The sequence below is a fragment of the Spinacia oleracea genome, chromosome 6, assembly GCF_020520425.1.
Source record: "Spinacia oleracea cultivar Varoflay chromosome 6, BTI_SOV_V1, whole genome shotgun sequence".
NCBI lineage: Eukaryota > Viridiplantae > Streptophyta > Magnoliopsida > Caryophyllales > Amaranthaceae > Spinacia > Spinacia oleracea.
This window is the reverse complement of record NC_079492.1, coordinates 131,808,817-131,830,125: the sequence shown is the minus strand read 5'-3', so window position 1 is coordinate 131,830,125 and position 21,309 is coordinate 131,808,817. Positions and strand designations below refer to the sequence as shown.

General features: G+C 36.6%; 1 long non-coding RNA gene across 3 annotated transcripts; it reads left to right on the top strand.

Annotated features, from left to right (window-relative positions):
• Positions 1–740: 740 nt before the first annotated feature.
• LOC130464052 (uncharacterized) lies at positions 741–15,827 on the top strand. 3 transcript variants are annotated; one of them, XR_008924347.1, is made up of 4 exons: positions 741–1,197; positions 1,980–2,103; positions 14,462–14,538; positions 15,538–15,827. It is a non-coding gene; the product is annotated as an uncharacterized lncRNA (long non-coding RNA). The 3 variants fall into 3 exon arrangements; XR_008924346.1 differs by having other exon boundaries at positions 14,433–14,538; XR_008924348.1 differs by lacking the exon at positions 14,462–14,538 and having other exon boundaries at positions 752–1,197.
• Positions 15,828–21,309: the final 5,482 nt, after the last annotated feature.

The following is a 21,309-nucleotide window of genomic DNA, read 5'->3' as shown; positions in this document are numbered from 1 at the left end:
GAAAAAAGCCCAACCTATCCCGACGATTATTATATCTAATACGTACTACCACTGCCCTTTTTTATTGTCTTATATTTGGGATCATGAGAGATTTCAATGAAAATGGAATCTAATAGTTTAACGTATTCATGTAAGATCTTGTCAGATTCATTTCTATATATAGTTTCCTTATATTACACTTTATAGAGTAATTTTTTTATAATATGTACCTATGGTCATTGTTAATACCACAATATTGTGGAAAAATAAAACATAAAAATAAAAAATAATAGAGAGATTGTACAAAGTTATTCATTTATTTTGAACTTTTCTGTGGGTAAAGAGTTACTCGTATAAAAATAGCAAATGATGTAGTACAAGAGATTTGATACCAGCTCAAAAAAATAGGTAATCGCCTTTGAAGGACTCGAAACATTCTAATTACTTACACCACCAAAACATTAATTAGTTAGAGCTTGTTCATTATCGGTTAAATATGGGTAATGGCCGGATCCGTTATTATATATGAGAGAGAGTCCACTTTATAAGAACAAATAAGGTTACACATTAAAATCCTACCCCTTTAAAAAGCAAGGAGTCCCTTTTAAACTTCCCTTAAGAATAGTGGAATTACCTCCACACCCTTAAATTCTTTCATGATTTACGGCCCTGCCATTTCTCTCTCCTCCTCCATCTTCTCTGAAATGTCTCCTCCTCCTTCGACCTCGATTGCAGCCGCCATTAGCTTATGCACTTTCACTCATTCACTCTCCTCTCTTCTTCCTTTTTATCTCTCCTCCTCTAAAGTGGTTCTCCCTTTGATCTTGGAGATGGAGCCGAGTTTGCTGTGGTTTAAAGGTTTGCAATCCTTCTCTCTTAGTTCTATAAATTCGCGATTTTTATGTTACTAATTGTCGTTGCTTTCTTGTGAATTTGTTCCGTTCTTTAAGTTTTAGCTTTTTTTTTGTTTGATTCCTTTCGAATTTTCGAAATGGTGTGCTTGTTTTGTTGTCAATATATTACTCGATTTATGTTTCTCTAAGCTTAGTATTTCACATGAATTTGCTTCCCTTTCCGGGGTTTAATCTGGCGTTTTAATTGTGTTTTTTCCGAGAGATTATGGCAGCAGAGTTTGAGGAATTGTCACACTCGCAAGTGTGGTTTGATATGCTGCAGGCAGTGCTTCTGTAGCAAGCTAAAGAAATCGATTTCATCAAGGTATAATCCAATTTTTCGGTCAATTTAAATATTTTATTGTTTATTAGCTCAATTTCTCTGTTCAATTTGGTTTTTTTTACGTGATATTAGTATTTGGGTTATTTTCTCCGGTTTCACTTGGGCTTAGCTCAAGTTGATTAGTGAGGAAATGATGTAAATTTTCCTTCAGCTGTTTACCTTTTTGCCCCCCATCTTGTTTGGATACCAAACACTGAATTGTTGAAGCCTTATTATAAAGGTTGTATGAAAAAAATCAACTATTACTAAAACAGTACAACTAATCTTGTGTTTATACCCTATACTTTATTGTTTCTGTTTTCATAATTTTAGCATTCATAATAGATTATGTAATATGGTGCTTCTTAGACTTGAATATCCTCATTCTGGTTAATTGCATTGTAGGCACTTACTCACCAAGTGCAAATCATTATTCTGTAAGGGAATTCGTTAAGAATATGGACAGGATTATTAAGTCTTTGTTCACTTGACCTCTTTCTTTTCCATCTTTAAAATCCATTATTTTCGTGTGTTAATTATTCACGTAGTATCAAATTGGGATGTTAACAAACTATGAATATCGTACTTATGATTTCCTTTTCTTAGACGAGACATTCCAACTCTGCATCAACTCTTTTGGCTGCTTTCTTCCGCATCAATTGATGTTAAGTCTATGCCTCTAGCTATAAGATGGTGCCTAATGCTTGATCAGTGAACTAAGTGTGTTGTATTTGATCATGCAACCTTTTTCTAATCAAATTCACATGTATATTCTGCATAAGCAGTACACTTTGCAGGGTCACAAAATATTGTTGGAAGCTGACGAGGAAGATTTGGTTCATGAGCCATGAATGTGTTAAGGAGAAGTTTGTTTGAACTTATACATCTCCAGAATTTCCAATGGTGCAGGTCAGTAGCACCCTAGAATTATTATACTACTGAATCGTATATGAAAATATATATTATTACTATTATTATTATTATTATTATTATTATTATTATTATGAGGGTAGACATAGAAGATACATTAACTCAAGAGTTTTTACTCTGAAATGCCTTTTGGCTCTTCTTTGTAAGAATTTGAGACATTGATCTTTGTGGTTTTGTTTCTGTTTGTTGCTTTTTTCGGCTATATCATAGTGTTTTATAGTTGTTACATGCACTATGATATAATGTCGAAATGAAGTTTCACGTCATGTGTACTTGGTAATATTGAACAAAGTGAGAGTGGTTCATCAATGCTAACTCCTGAAAGTGGTAGTTCTTTTCTCTTCGTTGCATCAAATGAAAGTTGCTATGGAAACTTCTCTAATCTTCTCCTCTCCCCAAATCGAGAAGAGGAATTGAAGGTGCGAGAAAACGAAGATTCAAACCTAAAAATTGAAGGAAATAATGCCCTTGGTCCAAGTATGCATTCTATGTTAAGTCTAATAAATGCGGTTCAGTATTAATTAACAAGTTAATAATTCAGTGAGATCAAGTGAGCTGAATGCCTAGCTAGAGGCCGCTTCAGTTCAAGTGGAATTAATGATATTAATCCACAGCTTACTCTTGACTGAACCCGTAGGGTCACACAAATAGTACGTAAACGGATCAAGTATTTAATAGCATTAAATACTCCATCTATGAATATTCGGAACCGACGGATCTTGGTTTCAGTGGGAGCTAAGATCGTCACAGGCAAGGAATGAATACTCCGGAAACGATGATATTGCCGGAAACGGAAATATGGATCGTATCGGAAATATAAATATTATCCAAGTCGTAGATGTTGCCGGAAACGGAAACATGGTACGTGTCGGAAAATATTATCGGAAATGGAAATATTGCCAGAATCGGAAATATTGCCGGAAACGGAAATATTGTCAGAATCGGAAATATTACCGGAATCGGAAAATAATTCCGGAAACGGAAATATTAAATATTTGTTCGAAACGGAAATTAATTCCGGAATCGGAAATATTAAATATTGTTCGTATCGGAAATGAATTCCGGAATCGGAAAATTTAATCGGAAGCGCATCGTACGAATAAGCATCGGACGAGGCCTGCCGGACGAGGCCCAGCACGAAGCCAGGCCATCGCCCAGCAAGCCAAGCGCGCCGCACAAACAGCCACGCCAGGCCCAGCGCAAGGCCAGGCCCAGCAGGCTGCGCGCAGCGCGCAGCGCGCACAGCGCGCAGCGCGCACAGCGCGCACAGCGCGCACAGCACGCAGCGCGCACAGCACGCGCAGCGCGCGCGGGCGCTGAGTGGGTTGCTGCTCGCGCGCACGCATGGGGCCCATCGTGGCTGCCGTGCGTGTGTGTGCAAGTGTTTGTGTTCGTGCACGTTTCCTAAAACATGCAGAGTTCGGTTAATGATTAAATTCCTAAATTCTATTTGATAAATTAATTAAATTAGAGTTCTTGTAGGATTCTAGGTTTGATTAATTTGTATCTGAATAGGATTTCGATTCCCTTTCCATACCGCTATAAATATGAGGCTAGCGCTCACAATTTATAACACAAGTTTCAAAGTATTCAAAGTGAGTTTTTGAGAGAAAAATTCAGACACACATTTGCCTATAAAGTGCCGAAAATAATAGTACCTTAAGGGCGATTCTAGTTGGTCAATCTTAAGGCGGATCCGGACGTGCTGTGGACTATCTACGGAGGGACGACACTTGGAGTCCTAAAGACTTGTTCTTGTTCGGTTCGGGCGCAGCTAGGGAAGGCACGCAACAAAGAGTATGCATCTAATCTATGCTAAATGATTATGTGTAAATAATATGTTTTCCTGGGTTTATGGTTTTTCCGCATGATTTATGAATTGTCATATGTATCATAACCTAACAGTGGTATCACGAGCCCCTTATTATTTTCATAATCTAAATTGCATGAACATGGTTAAATATTACAAATTTGCAAGAATTAAAAGGGGTGATTAATTTTCGTAATTGTTAATTAATTGCAAATTGCGTTTATTTAATTATACGTACGCAGTTTTTCGGCAGTTTCTTCGTTACTCATCCGAATTGAGTGATTTTTGTGTCAATTCCGCATGTAAAAGGCATTCTAAAATTTTGACAAAAAACAGTATTTTTCTGCCGAACCTAGAATTCTCAAATTCGAAGCCTAACTATGACTTTTCGAAGGTTTTAGTTTTTCGAATGCAAAATTTCGTAAATTTAAGATGTTAAATTAAATATTTGCGATTCTTGTTGATAAATCTTGAATTTTTGATTGACCTACTGCATATGTTTAACAAGTTTGAATGCCTAGTCTTGTTAATTATGCAATCTAATTATTAATTATGATTAATTTGTTGAAAATTAGAATAATTTAGAATTAATTTGATTTTCATAATTAATTGTAATTTAATTAGAAACCTATGATTAAAAACCACCATAAAAATTGTAAATTTACGATAAATTTTAATTTTTATGACCTAGACTTGAATCCATAACAATCGGAAATCAATTGGATAATAAATTTTCGATTTTTCGCCCTAAAAATTATGAAATTAATATTATTTATTAATTTGTCATTAATTTTAAATATAAATTTTAAATTTTTATGCGATTCGTTCATATAACTTGCACGCACGAAGCAATGGACGCTTCGTGTTACCCTTAAGGGGTGTTGTATAATGCGGGCATGCGACGACGAGCAAGGGAGCTCGTCGCCCGTGCGGCACGAATGCAATGAGCAAGGGCGTAGTGCACGAGCACAAGGCAGCAGCCCTGCCTTGTGTCGTGTGCCACGACCAATGGACGAATGGGCATGGGCGTAGGGCGAGCCAAGGCAGTCGCGTGTGGGCAGCAAGCGAGCTGCGCCACAACGCGCGCTGCCTCGCACAAGAGCGCGCAGCCTCGCGCGCAGCGAGCGCAAGCTCGCGTGCCACGAGCGCTGCGCCTAGCATTGCTCGCGCGCACAGCGAGCGATGTCGCCCGCCCAGCGAGCGATGTCGCGCGCCCAGCGAGCGATGTCGCGCGCCCAGCGAGCGATGGCTCGCGCGCCCAGCGAGCGATGTCGCGCGCCCAGCGAGCGATGTCGCGCGCCCAGCGAGCGATGTCGCGCGCCCAGCGAGCGATGTCGCGCGCGCACTGCGAGCGATAGCCCGCGTGCGATGAGCGCTGGCGCGCGCAGCGAGCACCAATGCGTGCGGAGGCTTGCGATAGGGATGCAGCAGCTATGCGACGAGCGCATGGGCTGCGCGCACATGGCCAGCAATGGCTGTGTGCGTGCGGCCCATGGGCATGCAACGCGTAGGGTGTTTGCGTTACGATTAGATCGTTCTGAATGTTTAATTTGAAAATTTCAGTTCACATAATTTTAATTAATTTTAAAATTAATAATTTAAATTATTTTCTTGGATTTTAATTTTGAATATTATAATTATAATAAATGTTATTTATTCTAATTATTTTACTAAAATTAAAATCATGAATTAATTTAAATGCGACTGAAATTAAATTAAACTTTTTGGATTCAATTATAAATTTATATGAGCTTTAAATTTTAATTAAATTTGTATGTTTCCGGTTAGACTAGAAATACATTTTTATGTTTAAAATTGGTAAAGCATATGAATTTATTGGTTTAAGTGGGAGCGTTTTTTAGTCATAAACTCTTGATTAGGTCTACAAATCCTTAAGGTTAAAACAACTTGATTAGAATTAATAAGGACTGAATAATTGGTAGATTATTGGTGCCCTTGATTAATTGCTGCAAATGTTTACGTGATGCATAATGTGTTTTACTAACCAGCTATGTGGGCCATTCATGATAATGAATGGGTGAATGGTATATATTGTATATGTACTGTTTTGCAGGTTATGAAGTGACTAGTATGGCCCAAATAGGATAGAAAATATGGTCTGCGTACCATTAATTTGAATGTAATTGGTCTAAAGTACCAAAGTTATTTTTCAATTCAAATATGGTCTGCGAACCATCAAATAGTTGTAATTAGTTATAGCTTATCCTATTTGAAGAAAATGGTGCCTCCCACAGAGATTTTCAAGACGGACTTTGAAGTCAAAGCTTCAAGATGAAGTCGGGCCATACTAGATCACAAATATCTTATGCATGTTTTAAGTTATTTATTGCTTTAAATATGTCTTAAAATGCATGAGATCAAAAGCTTGATTATGTTGCATGATTAAGGATTTTAGTTCACTTAAAATCTAACCAACATAGTAAGAGCCTTAAGTTCCAAACTTAAAAATTGAGTTAAAAGGTGCCATGCCAAAATATACACTTGCTTGGATATCCTTTACATCAATCTAGTAATAGTTTTCGCTCAGCGAGGTGTTACTTATTGGTCCTAAAGGGGCAAGGTACACAAATAATTGTGAGTACATGTTAGTTTTGGTGAAACTCAACGATATAAGTAAGGAGTCCTTTTATGTCGTGGCAAATTCGATAGGTTTACCTAATAAGTTCTTAGACGTACCTATCAACCAAGAATAGTTTCTAGACTATTAGCAAAAGGCTTTTGCTTACCTAAGATGTTCTAGGATTAAGTCGACAAACTGTGCTTAGTTCTTCAATGATTTTAGGATCTTGGAATCATTTTATTCACACCTGCCGGAACACATAATTTGAATAAAATGCTTAATAAACATTGAATTATGCATGTATGCCAGAATTTAAGTTTATTAAGAGAAACTGTGAATGGTTATTTATTTGTTTATTCTTTTCAATTGTAGTTTTTAATATGGCAAACAACAATTCATTCAACATTCGATCAATTCTCGAAAAGGAGAAGTTGAACGGGAAAAACTTCCTTGACTGGCAAAGGAACTTGCAAATAGTTCTTATGCAGGAAGAAAAGGAGTATGTCCTAGATGAGGCGATGCCCGAAGCTGCAGGCGACGGGGTCACTCAGGCAGCCCTCAATCGTTGGATTGATGCCAACAAGGATGTGAAATGTCTAATGCTCGCCACCATGAGTGCGGATCTGCAGAAAACGTTCATCAACTCAGATGCTTTCACAATCATCAGTGAGTTGAAGAACATGTTCCAAGATCTGGCTCGAGTCGAAAGATTCGAGACTCATAGGCAAATTCTTGAGGCCAAGCTTAAGAAAGGCGAGCCCGTAAGTCCACATGTTCTCAAAATGATTGGACTCATTGAGAATATGAGTCGGCTGGATCAGCAATTTTCTCAGGAAATGGCTATAGACACCATCCTCCATTCTCTTCATAGCGGGTATGATCAGTTCAAACTGAACTACAGTATGAATAGTCTGGACAAAACGCTCACTGAGCTTCACGGTATGCTGAAGACCGCTGAAAAGACGCTCAAAAGTGATAAGCAGGATGTGCTTATGGTGCGTGGGGGCAAGTTCAAGAAATCTGGAAAGAAGAGGAATGCTAAGAAAGGTGGCAACAAAGCCAGCCCAACTAAGCAAACTGGCGCCAAATCTGCAAAGAGAAAGGTCAGTCAACCCACTTCTGAATCCGAATGCTTCTACTGCAAGAAGAAGGGGCATTGGAAGAGAGATTGCTTGAAGCTAAAGGAAGATCAGAAGAACGGAACAGTCGTTCCATCTTCAGGTATTTTCGTTATAGACTGTATACTTGCTAATTCAACTTCTTGGGTATTAGATACAGGTTGTGGCTCACACTTATGTTCCAATCCACAGGGACTAAGAAGAAGTAGAAAGTTAAGCAAGGGTGAAGTCGACCTACGAGTGGGAAATGGAGCACGGATTGCTGCATTAGCTGTAGGAACTTACTATTTGTCGTTGCCCTCCGGGCTAGTTTTGGAACTGGAAGAATGTTTCCATGTTCCAAGTCTTACTAAAAACATCATTTCAGTTTCTTGCTTAGATGCTAAGGGATTTTCCTTTATAATAAAAGACAATAGTTGTTCGTTTTATTTTAAAGAGATGTTTTATGGATCTGCTAGATTAGTCAATGGACTTTATTTATTAGATCACGACAAACAAGTATATAACATAAATACCAAAAAGGCCAAAAAGGATGATTCAGATCTCACCTATCTGTGGCATTGTCGATTAGGCCATATAAACTTGAAACGCTTAGAAAGACTTCAAAGAGAAGGAATTCTAGAACCATTTGACTTAGAGGATTATGGTAAATGCGAATCATGTTTACTTGGCAAAATGACAAAGCAACCTTTCTCTAAAGTTGGAGAAAGAGCAAATGAACTATTGGGTTTAATCCATACAGATGTATGTGGACCAATGAGTACAAATGCTAGAGGTGATTTCAGCTACTTTATCACTTTCACTGATGACTTCAGTAGGTATGGTTATGTCTACCTAATGAAGCATAAGTCTGAATCCTTTGACAAATTCAAGGAATTTCAGAGTGAAGTAGAGAATCAATTAGGCAAGAAGATTAAGGCACTGCGGTCTGATAGAGGCGGTGAATATCTGAGCTATGAATTTGATGACCATCTGAAAGAATGTGGAATTCTATCAGAATTGACTCCTCCTGGAACACCACAATGGAACGGTGTGTCAGAACGGAGGAACAGAACCTTGCTAGACATGGTCAGGTCAATGATGGGTCAGGCCGAACTTCCATTAGAATTTTGGGGACATGCACTAAATACAGCTGCACTCACTATAAATAGAGCTCCGTCTAAAGCTGTCGAAAAGACTCCATACGAATTATGGTTTGGAAAGCCTCCAAATGTGTCTTTTCTTAAGATTTGGGGATGTGAAGTATACGTCAAACGATTAATTTCAGACAAACTTCATCCAAAATCTGACAAATGTATCCTTGTGGGCTATCCAAAGGAAACAAAGGGGTATTACTTCTACAATACATCTGAGAACAAAGTGTTTGTTGCTCGAGATGGTGTCTTTTTGGAGAAGGATCACATTTCCAAAATGACAAGTGGGAGAAAAGTAGACCTCGAAGAAATTCGAGTCAAACAAAAAACTCTAGAGAATGCTCAAGATGACATTCAGGATGAAACTCAGAGATCTTTAGAAGAATCTGGTAAGAATCATGGTCAATCTAGAAATGTTACCCCGCGTAGATCGCAAAGATATAGATCTCAACCGGAAAGGTACTTAGGTATTTTGACGAACGAGAGCTATGACGTTCTATTACTTGAAAGTGATGAACCTGCGACTTACAAGCAAGCTATGACGAGCCCTAGCTCCAAGCAATGGCAAGAAGCCATGCAATCTGAATTAGACTCCATGTCTGAAAACCAAGTATGGGATTTGGTCGATTTGCCAGATGGCTACCAAGCCATTGGAAACAAATGGGTTTTCAAACTGAAAAAGGACAAGGATGGGAAACTTGAAGTTTTCAAAGCTAGATTGGTTGCAAAAGGTTACAGGCAAGTCCACGGTGTGGATTACGATGAAACCTTTTCACCAGTTGCAATGCTAAAGTCTATTCGAATAATGTTAGCAATCGCTGCATATTACGATTACGAAATATGGCAGATGGATGTCAAAACTGCTTTCTTAAACGGCGTTTTAACAGAAACTGTGTTTATGACACAGCCTGAAGGTTTTGAGGATCCAAAGAATGCTAAAAAGGTATGCAAGCTAAAGAAGTCAATCTACGGATTGAAGCAGGCATCCAGGAGCTGGAATATACGTTTTGATGAAGCAGTCAGTGACTTTGGTTTCATCAAGAACGCGAACGAATCTTGTGTATACAAGAAGGTCAGTGGGAGCAAAATTGCTTTCCTAGTATTATATGTCGACGACATATTGCTTATCGGAAATGACATTCCTATGTTGAACTCTGTCAAGATTTGGCTTGGGAAATGTTTTTCGATGAAGGATCTAGGAGAAGCACAGTACATATTGGGCATCAAGATTTACAGAGATAGATCTAAAAAGATGATTGGACTTAGTCAAAGCACTTATATCAATAAGGTGCTTGATAGGTTCAAGATGGCGGACTCCAAGCGAGGCTACCTACCCATGTCTCATGGAATGACTCTAAGCAAGACTCAGTGCCCAAAAACACTTGATGAGCGTAGACGAATGAATGGGATTCCATATGCATCATTGATTGGTTCAATAATGTATGCTATGATATGTACACGCCCGGATGTTGCGTACGCACTCAGTGCTACGAGCAGATACCAGTCAGACCCAGGAGAGGCGCATTGGACTGCTGCCAAGAATATTCTGAAGTACCTGAAAAGGCACAAAGATGACTTCCTGGTCTATGGTGGAGATGATGAATTAATTGTTAAAGGCTATACGGACGCAAGTTTCCAAACCGACAAAGATGATTTCAGATCACAGTCTGGGTTTGTCTTCTGCCTCAACGGAGGAGCAGTAAGCTGGAAAAGTGCTAAGCAAAGCACCATTGCGGATTCTACAACTGAAGCGGAGTACATTGCTGCACATGAAGCAGCAAAGGAAGCTATATGGCTAAGGAAGTTCATAGGAGAACTTGGTGTAGTCCCCTCCATTAAAGGACCAATAGCCCTGTATTGTGATAATAACGGAGCTATTGCACAGGCAAAAGAGCCTAGACACCACCAGAGAGTCAAGCATGTACTTCGTAGATTTCACCTTCTACGAGAGTTCGTTGAAAGAAAAGAAGTCGAGATAAGCAAAATTGGAACTGATGACAACATATCAGATCCATTAACTAAACCTCTGCCGCAGGCGAAGCACAACTCGCACACTGCAGCTATGGGAATCAAGCATATTGGAGAATGGCTTTGATGTCTCTGTTTAATGTTTTAAAGTTTTAGAGTTTAAATCTTTGTAAAACATTATTGGTTAATCATTCACAATAAATGAAAAGAATTCATTTTTCCATTTAATTTGTGGTTTATTAAATGATGAGTCCCTTCAATTTGACGATATATTCAAGATAGACTGTCAGGACCAGTCCTGTGACTAAGAAATGTCTATCAAGTGAACTTGAATGTCAAAGGTTGAAAATGGTCCCTAATCGGAGTTTTCTATAAAATTGGACGCATAGAAAACGTTAGACGATTAGAATGCAAGATGACTAGTAGTTCTGTTTCTTGAACTATGTGGACATGGCAATGTCATAATCATTTGCATAGATACTTACTTTGGGAAGACTAGTATCGGACGAGACCTATGAAACTTTACTGTAAGAGATGAAAGTCTGTCATAAGTAAATTTCATTAAATTATTAGACACTAAATCCTCAATACCTGAGTGATTTGAGATTACTTGTTTGAGAACTGGTTGCTTTGACGTTGACCAACCGTCGCACCGTAAAAGGAGGCTATAAAGGCAACGCTCAGGTAATCACCTATCAAACGAAGTCTAATCTCAAGATCGCAAGATTGGGATTGTCCTCCCATAAATCGGGATGAGATGCTTAAAAGTTGTACAAGGCCACTCGGAGAGCTAGAAACTGTGAAATGCATGGCCGTGCTCGGATGAATCATAGGCTATGATTATCTGTTTATTTGATCAGTTGAACTCTGAAACCGAGGAACACCTCTGGACATAATAAGGATGACAACTCTTACCTTATGTTCAAGAGCAAGCATCGAGCGACAAAGGAATTAGGAAATGCACACTTGTCCCTAAGGACAAGTGGGAGACTGAAGGAAATAATGCCCTTGGTCCAAGTATGCATTCTATGTTAAGTCTAATAAATGCGGTTCAGTATTAATTAACAAGTTAATAATTCAGTGAGATCAAGTGAGCTGAATGCCTAGCTAGAGGCCGCTTCAGTTCAAGTGGAATTAATGATATTAATCCACAGCTTACTCTTGACTGAACCCGTAGGGTCACACAAATAGTACGTAAACGGATCAAGTATTTAATAGCATTAAATACTCCATCTATGAATATTCGGAACCGACGGATCTTGGTTTCAGTGGGAGCTAAGATCGTCACAGGCAAGGAATGAATACTCCGGAAACGATGATATTGCCGGAAACGGAAATATGGATCGTATCGGAAATATAAATATTATCCAAGTCGTAGATGTTGCCGGAAACGGAAACATGGTACGTGTCGGAAAATATTATCGGAAATGGAAATATTGCCAGAATCGGAAATATTGCCGGAAACGGAAATATTGTCAGAATCGGAAATATTACCGGAATCGGAAAATAATTCCGGAAACGGAAATATTAAATATTTGTTCGAAACGGAAATTAATTCCGGAATCGGAAATATTAAATATTGTTCGTATCGGAAATGAATTCCGGAATCGGGAAATTTAATCGGAAGCGCATCGTACGAATAAGCATCGGACGAGGCCTGCCGGACGAGGCCCAGCACGAAGCCAGGCCATCGCCCAGCAAGCCAAGCGCGCCGCACAAACAGCCACGCCAGGCCCAGCGCAAGGCCAGGCCCAGCAGGCTGCGCGCAGCGCGCAGCGCGCACAGCGCGCACAGCACGCAGCGCGCACAGCACGCGCAGCGCGCGCGGGCGCTGAGTGGGTTGCTGCTCGCGCGCACGCATGGGGCCCATCGTGGCTGCCGTGCGTGTGTGTGCAAGTGTTTGTGTTCGTGCACGTTTCCTAAAACATGCAGAGTTCGGTTAATGATTAAATTCCTAAATTCTATTTGATAAATTAATTAAATTAGAGTTCTTGTAGGATTCTAGGTTTGATTAATTTGTATCTGAATAGGATTTCGATTCCCTTTCCATACCGCTATAAATATGAGGCTAGGGCTCACAATTTATAACACAAGTTTCAAAGTATTCAAAGTGAGTTTTTGAGAGAAAAATTCAGACACACATTTGCCTATAAAGTGCCGAAAATAATAGTACCTTAAGGGCGATTCTAGTTGGTCAATCTTAAGGCGGATCCGGACGTGCTGTGGACTATCTACGGAGGGACGACACTTGGAGTCCTAAAGACTTGTTCTTGTTCGGTTCGGGCGCAGCTAGGGAAGGCACGCAACAAAGAGTATGCATCTAATCTATGCTAAATGATTATGTGTAAATAATATGTTTTCCTGGGTTTATGGTTTTTCCGCATGATTTATGAATTGTCATATGTATCATAACCTAACAAAAATTTCCATCACTAATATCCTAAATTAAACGATTGGAAAATGTAAAAAAAATCAGGCCTTGGATGAGAAATACGAACCTTCTTTAATGGCGTCCAAGTTGAATCTGCCCCAACACGCTCAAATGACTGTGAGCCCCAACCCTGTAATTTCTCTCACTGAATACTGGAAATATGAAAAAATAATTGTGTACTACATCAATGAGTAAGTTCTCTTACTAAAACTTTTGTTGAATTCTGAATTTTAGAGGGTTTTGTAGTAAAGAAACGAATTGAGTTCTACAAACTAATTGAAAAATCACTTATACTAAGAGGGTTATAAATTGAAAATTATGGTGTCTAACCACCCAAATTAAACATAGAGAATAACATTGTAACAATAAACTTCGTAATGAAACAATCTCAATATAATGTCCGTTTGTAGTTCGTATTGTAAGTTTTGAGAGAATTTATTTGTTGTTCATTTGAAAGTGAAATTTTAGCCTCCACAATTAGCTGTTTTATGAGGTTTGAGCATTTGAGTCATTCTTATTTAGATTGTTTATGTTTTTTTTTGGTGTCTGGTGTTTAGTATTCTTGGATTTGAGAAAGTAGCTTAGGTTGTTAGTGAGATATCTAACAATCTTTGACACGGAGTAGTTGATGATCGAATTGTAACGAGTAACCTTTAGAAAATTTTCTAGTTAAATTAGTAGACAATTAATTAGTCAGTTACTACTTTCATTTAGAAATCTTGGGTCGAGTTCAGAAGAAAGAATGCTTTCTGTTGTTGCTGATTTGTTGTGCTATTTGTGTCGGAGACTCGGAGTGTACCACGATCTGCTAATACATGCGCCGAATTTTCATTTTGAAGATAAGGAACTTATGACATTAGCTGGGGATGTGTTTGATGTACCAATCAGGAAAGATATTGTTCAGAGTTGTGAGATGGCAGTTTGCCAAGCGTCAATAGGTGATTAGTAATTTTTGTACTTAAATGACTGACCCTCTCCTCCGAAGTTAAAGGGATTCACAAATCGGTTTTCTGTATTTAAGGGCAAAAATCTGTCTTTTACACCTAAGTCCTTGGTCCTAGATTTTATAGTGAATTCCTTGGTTCTAGGTGAGCTAGAAAAATCCCTAATGTCCCTAAATGAATCTGAAGAAGAACATGTGGAAATACCGAGTGAGGGAACTGATGTTTGGGAAATTGATCCAGTTATAAAATTTATTGGTTATTGTACTTGTTTGTCGTTTTCTTTGTATATTTACTTACTTATTACACATCTGGTATAGGTATAGGTATAACTGTATAAGGGTACTTACTGCAGTCAGGAAGTGTTCTGAAGCCCAAGCTTCTAAATACAGATTTCCAGAAGGTGTTTTGTCAAGAAGTGTGTATCATGAGGTGATTTAACTCTAATGTGTCCCAAAATTCTTCTGTGCTTTTATCAAATTTGTTAGACTCATTTTTCTTGATTGTACACGATACAAATTTAATGAAATTTTAGGTAACCATACAAATTTCATGTAATGCAGAGAGAGAGAGATAAAGATAGAGATAGAAATAGGCCAGAAACAATTGACAAATTGTTAATAGCACCAAGTTAGCACCTAAACATAAAAAGTGCATGTTCTTCCCCTTAATGGATGTTCAAGTTCTATTAGGCTATTAGCTCGCAACTTTGTACCATAAGTACCCTAAGTAAAAGAGTAAGGAGATGATATTTGCCCTACCTGATTGGTATTTCTGTTGGAGTACCTGTTTAGGAAAGAACAATTCAAGAAACTAATAGTAAAGCAAAAGCTGAAGTAGTCAATGATTAATTTATTATAGTATCTCACAAATAGAATATTTGGCAATATGTCGAGGGAGAGATGCTTTTTTCATACTCTGTATATGATGTCCGCTTGTAGTATTTTATTGCTCTCCCTTGGATCTGTTAACTGAAACTGTTGTGATTTTACCCTATCCTGCATCCTAAAGGGATGTCCCTCCATATAATTAAAACACATATCTCCTTTCCACTTGGGTATATCTACAAATTCACGCTTAGTCCTCGAGAAACCACATTTCCTTCCACTATTGATTGTACACTTTGTTCCATCGCCTACCTCTTCTGACATCATAACCGAGATTTTACAACATTTGAACCCTTGAAATTCTACAACACTCTAATACTACGTCCGTACCTGAAGGTTCCTGACATTTATTATTTGCACAAGAATTAAGGAAAAAAAAAGGGAATGAAAAAGTGGAGGAACAAGTCCCCAAAGTCATGAAATGGGGTTAATTCAAATTTAAAATGTACGCAGATATGGTTAGAGTTGTTGAGTAAGATATTCAAAAGGTTAATCAAAGACTGACTGATAGTTTGAATTTGTTTTCATCAATATTATCTCGTAGGTTATCAACTATGTTGTTGAAAGATGGTCCTTGACAAATTCAATGGAGGGAGGTGCGACTTGCTAAATGCTAATTGCTATTCGGTTGGCTGGAGGACCCTTGCATCATTCAACAACTGTCGGAAATGGGTCTCTCAGGTTGGGTTTGAGACCTTGGCAGCAGCAAAAGCCTGATATTTTTAAATCTTCTGCAATAATCGGGCATGTTACAACTGAAGCAAATGATGGCTCTACATTTTTTGTCATAGATTTTAACTGTATCTTTGATTAAGTGATTTTCATTTTGATATGAGTAAGAAGAATCTGTTGTGGGCATACTCTCTTATATGTGACCTCTTGTCTGAATTTGAGATATGCGGTTAGTAGAAATGTTATCCTTTTAACTTTTGACGCCCGAAGTTCCTTTTTAGTGAAAGATTTTGGATCATAAAAATATTTTAGCCAAATATTGGGTACTTGGGCGCATTGGAAAAAATATTTAGCGAATTCTTAGCTAGCTGCCTAGCTACTTCATGTGCTGAATGTGGGAGTCAATATTTTTGTTCTTGCATCTATTGGGTGTAACATGAGCTTTTTACAAGAGTCTATTTCCTTGTAACTAAATCTCATTTTATCGTGCTTGTAAATTTAAGGTATTATTTCCTAGCAGTTAGTACGTTGGTCGTAAAGGCATCAGTACAATGGTAAATCTGGACCTTCTTCAATAAGACCTGTTACGTGTGTGTATAATTTAACTTAAAATCATGGTCTTCCTAATTAGGAGGTTACAAATGAAAAAAATAAAACAATTGAAAACCTTTTCAGTGGACATGTAGACAAAGTTTGGCAGGTTGTTACTTGTCTTACCGATGTTAAGAGTGAGGTAACCTAACCTTACAGACTGCGCCAAATTGTTTCGAAGTTGAAACGATGGTATGAGTCCTTTGAGTTCCGGCCACGTACTATAATTGATGTGTAAATTAAGAGTATTTGGAGGAGAGAAAGTAGGGTCACTTCTCTAAGGTTAGAGAATGACCTCTTATTACCTTGCCTCATTGGGATATATGTATATAGTGCCTTATTAGGCTTTTGAGGCCTTATGAGTGATATTGGGTTTAAGTGTGTATTAAGATTTTGGGCCAAAATGGTATGCCCATTTTACCACCCAAATACTAATTAAAACATTAAGCCAAGCACAAATTTCTCCAGTTATTAAGTTAGTACACCACTTGATTTTTAAATTAGTAATTCTGTTTTTAAGAAATACACATACACTATTTAGCTTGCTATTGGTGCCCCCGAACTATCAATTGAAATTATATTGTAAACGTATTTATAGTTTCGTATTATCTATTGCATTCAAATTCAACTTTCTTATCATTCTTAACATTGATCATTTTCCTGCATTTACCATATTTTATAAGTTTCAGTCTTTACGTAACATTTTTCCAAAACAATTTTGTATATTTTGGGGACCGTGCGCGCTAGCGCACGATCCAACAACTAGTCATATGAAAATAAGAAGAGTAGTCCTTAGAATTAGAAAATGATCATTCTTTGTCTTCTTTTATCATGTAGGACATTCACATATGATATTTCATCGGTCAGATCTAAACAGTATCACCGCCAATTTTAAGATTTTGGTTTTGTGATTTTAAAGTTATTTAACTTAGGTTGACGTAAATTAAAAAACGATTGCATCTATATTAATCATTATTGATTTTGAAAACTCCCAAAAATAGAAACGAAGAAAGCCTAAACTAGTTGACATCCTTTAAAAAATTGCACTTTTTTTAAACCACAAATCACTGTTTGGTCGAAATGGAAAATTGCACTGCAATTATCAATTTGCATATTGTACTGAATCGTAAGAAAAAAAAAGTTTGATTTGCGGTATAGACCACATTATAAACAATCCTATACTATAATAGGGTTTAACATAAAGATTATACGGAGTACAACTGTACAAAGTAGTAAATTTTTTAATAATATATAATTGGCTCATTGCTTGTAGATTCAAGTTTCATATTTTGACAGCAAGTCCATGTTAAAAATATTGGGCCTAAAGTACGTAATGTTTGGGCTTAATTCAGAAACCTTATACTAATAAATTGCCGTAGCAAGGCCAAAATTAAACTCTGCTGGTCCGGAGTACAAGGTGTTTGGTTAGGAGAGGTTTGAGATAAAAAAAGCTTTTTGGGGTGAATTAGAGGTTTGACTTTTAGAAAAAGCTATTTGGAAGTGTTTGGTTAGGAGAGGTTTGGAAGAGAGTTTTAGAGTGAAAAAGCTAATTTTGAAAAAGCTCAATGGGTGTGTTTGGTTGTTAGAGGATTGAGAAAAAATTAGAGGATTGAACCAAATTAGAGGTTTGACCAACTTAATCCTCTAATGTAGGTGTTTGGTAGTTAGCGGATTGGGATAGAGGATTTAGATGAATCCTCTAATTCCAAAAAAGTTGCTTGGAGGAGTTTTTTGAGTTAGAGGATAGCATTGGATATCTAAAATTACAATTTTATCCTCTGTCTTCCATTCACTCACACCTACCTCTCAAATTGCACTCTCACTCTCACCCCATAGTAGATTGAAGGCTAGTTTTTTTGTAATTTTTTTTTCTTTCCCTTTTTTGTTCTTGTTTATTTTAATTCCTATTCCTTTTATTTCTTCTTGGTTTTTTTTTTCCGCTTTTGTATTTATTTTCAAATTTTCTTGCTTATCCTTTGATTTATTTTAGTTTTCTCTCTATTTTTTTCTTTTTTTAGCTCTTCAGCCTCTTTTTATTTAAAAAAAATAAAAATAAAAAAATTATGCATTTTATTCTTGTTTAATTTGCTCCTCTTTTTAATCTTCTATTTTTTTCCTTGATTTAGTTAGTTTTTTTTCTCTTTTCTTAAAAAAGAAAAAGCTATTCTATATAATTTCAATTTTAGATGTGATTTAGTAGATACAAGTGAACGTTGTGTAATTTCTTGCACGAGGCATGTCGTTTGAGTAGTTATTCATAAGTGAACTTCAATGCAAAATTAATCTACAAACTATAAAAATTGATCTCACAATTTTATTAATTTGATATTAGTAAAATATTAATATTGACTTATTTATTTGCACAAATATATTTACAATTTTTTTTTGAAAATTGTTGAAAAATGTTTAATTATTGTTATGATAGTATATACATACACACACAAGTATACCATATATACATGATTAAATATATTATTATCATTATAACAATTAGTAATTTAAAATTAAACAATAGAATACGTCATGTCCTTATTTGTAATTTGCATGCTCAAACAACTAACCGCTAACAGCTATTTACCAAACACTTTTATAAAAACTGCTAATTCAATCAGCTAGTCAAAACTGCTAAACCAATCAGCTAGTCAAAACTGCTAATCCAATCCGTTACAGCTAACCGCTAACCGCTAATTGCCAAACAGGGCCAATATATGAGCTTTTTGCAATTAGAGGTTTGAGAAAGTGGATGAAAATGACTATTTTGTCCTAATATTGCCTATAATTACAACCACTATCAAACTTGGTACCCAACATTATTTTTCTCCTAAAAACATTACTCACACTTTCTTTTTCATTTCACCCTATTTACTAGATTCATTTTTTCTTGTAATAAATTTTATATTAGTACTTTGAAGCAATTGAAATATATTGCAATCATGCTTGAAATATCATTAGTAATATTTCTCTATTTGAAAAATATATATTATTAAAAAAAATTAATTAAAAATATTATTAAAAAAAATTAATTAAAAATATTTTTTTCAAAAATTATTTTATTCAGTCATTGTTTATTAAAAAAATAAAGAGAAAAAAATCAACACAATAAACTATTTGTCTAATATTAATTAAAAAAAACAAAGTATGCCAATGTCCTTAATGGTCATTTTACATATTAAACAGCTAACAACTATCAGCTAATTTACCAAACACTTTTACACAAATAGCTAATGCAACCAGTTAGTCAAATCAGCTAATGCAAACAGCTAACCGTTAACAGCTAGTCAAACAAGCTATCAGCTAACAGCTAACAACTCCTAACCAAACAGGGCCTTAATGTCCCAATGGAAAAGTGTGAGATTAAATGACCCAATGAATTTAATTGGTTAAAATAATAATTGGACACAAATTTTGATAGAATACTAAGTCATTTATGTGATAATATAAAAGGAAATGTAAAGAACATTTTGAAATACCCAAAAAGGAAAACGTAAAGAACAAAAAGAGACGGAGGGAGTAGTTAATCCTTCTAATTCAATTTTCACAACCATTTTGCGTTTCTCTATTCCCGTTTTCGTGCAACCTAGCCATGGATTACGGTCACCATGCGGCTAGGGCTGGCAATCCCTGACCCGACCTGATAACCCGACTCGAACCCGACATGAAGTTACGTACTGAGAGAAACTCGTACCCAACCTGAACCAAACCCGAATGACCTGAAATCGACCCAATTTGACCCATTTATCATATTTTGTATAAATTTTACAACATTTCTGACATTTTTTTATACAACTCAAAATCGACCCGAAACCAAACCCGAACCTAACCCATTGACCCAAGTTGCCACACCTACCTGCGACAATATCTAATACTACCTTCCATACTTGCAAATTCAACGACGATGACCCTAAAAATACTTGAAAGAACATACAAGTTGAGCTTATTTTTTACAATTGGCGTGAGGTTCATCACAAAAATGACTGCCCTTGTAAACAAAGTCCTTCCACCATCACCAGGGAGTATGATCATGATTCTACTGTGTTTCAGGTTGATCTAGAGTTCACACTTGATCCAACTAGAGTTGGTTCTAATGTTATGATGGCTGAGAGTACGTAAAAATGGTTTGCCTGATTAAGTCACTCCTGGAGTTTGGACTTGGGTTAAGGAGTCTTTTCTATGGGAGAATATCGATTGTAAACATGATTATAAATTAGGGTATCAAATTGGTGCTTTTGTTGCCATTGACGTTCTGGATGATGATGGCAACTGTTTGGAGAATATTATTGAACCGCCGGGGTTGAATGGCATTGATGGTGACTGGTTAGCAAAGATGACCATTCTCGATGATGATGATCGTGAACATGATGAACAATGGAGGATTTTCGGAAAATTTTGCCTCCTCATATTCTTCTGTATCATGCAATAGGATGGTATTATCAACTTCATTGGAAAATTTCCTACCCAGCAACTTAATTGCCATATTCTTGAACTAGTATTTTATGCACGAAATGCGTGCATATATTTTTTAAAATCTGATTTGATATATACGCAAGTATTTTCTAATGTTTTAGGTGTATTATCGATATCTTATATGGACACCTAATTTATTAAACTAAAGTTATATCATAATGAACTAACATAACACTTCAATGATTTTCTTCTCTAATTTGTTAATTAAAACATAGTCCTATATACACGCTACACATTCTTAAAAGTATGTACATTTTCTAAAACATGTAAGAAAATTTATTTAAAATTAAGGAAAATAAATATACATATTTGTAATAAAATCTATTTAGGAATTAATGTAATAACAAATTAACTAAAATAAACGTAAAATATTGTGTTTTTACTTGTTTATTTTTTTGCCGCAAAGTGCTTGTATAACCCTATAAAATTAGGGTATGGTTAAGAGTAAGACTAAGTTTAATTCTGTAATAAAAAAAAATGTAAGATTGAAGGGATGAATTCCAATTTTTTTTACTGCCTTAATAATTTCTTTCATATTTTCTATAAGAATTAAATTAAATTGTTGTTGACTTTTGGTTGTCACCTGCAT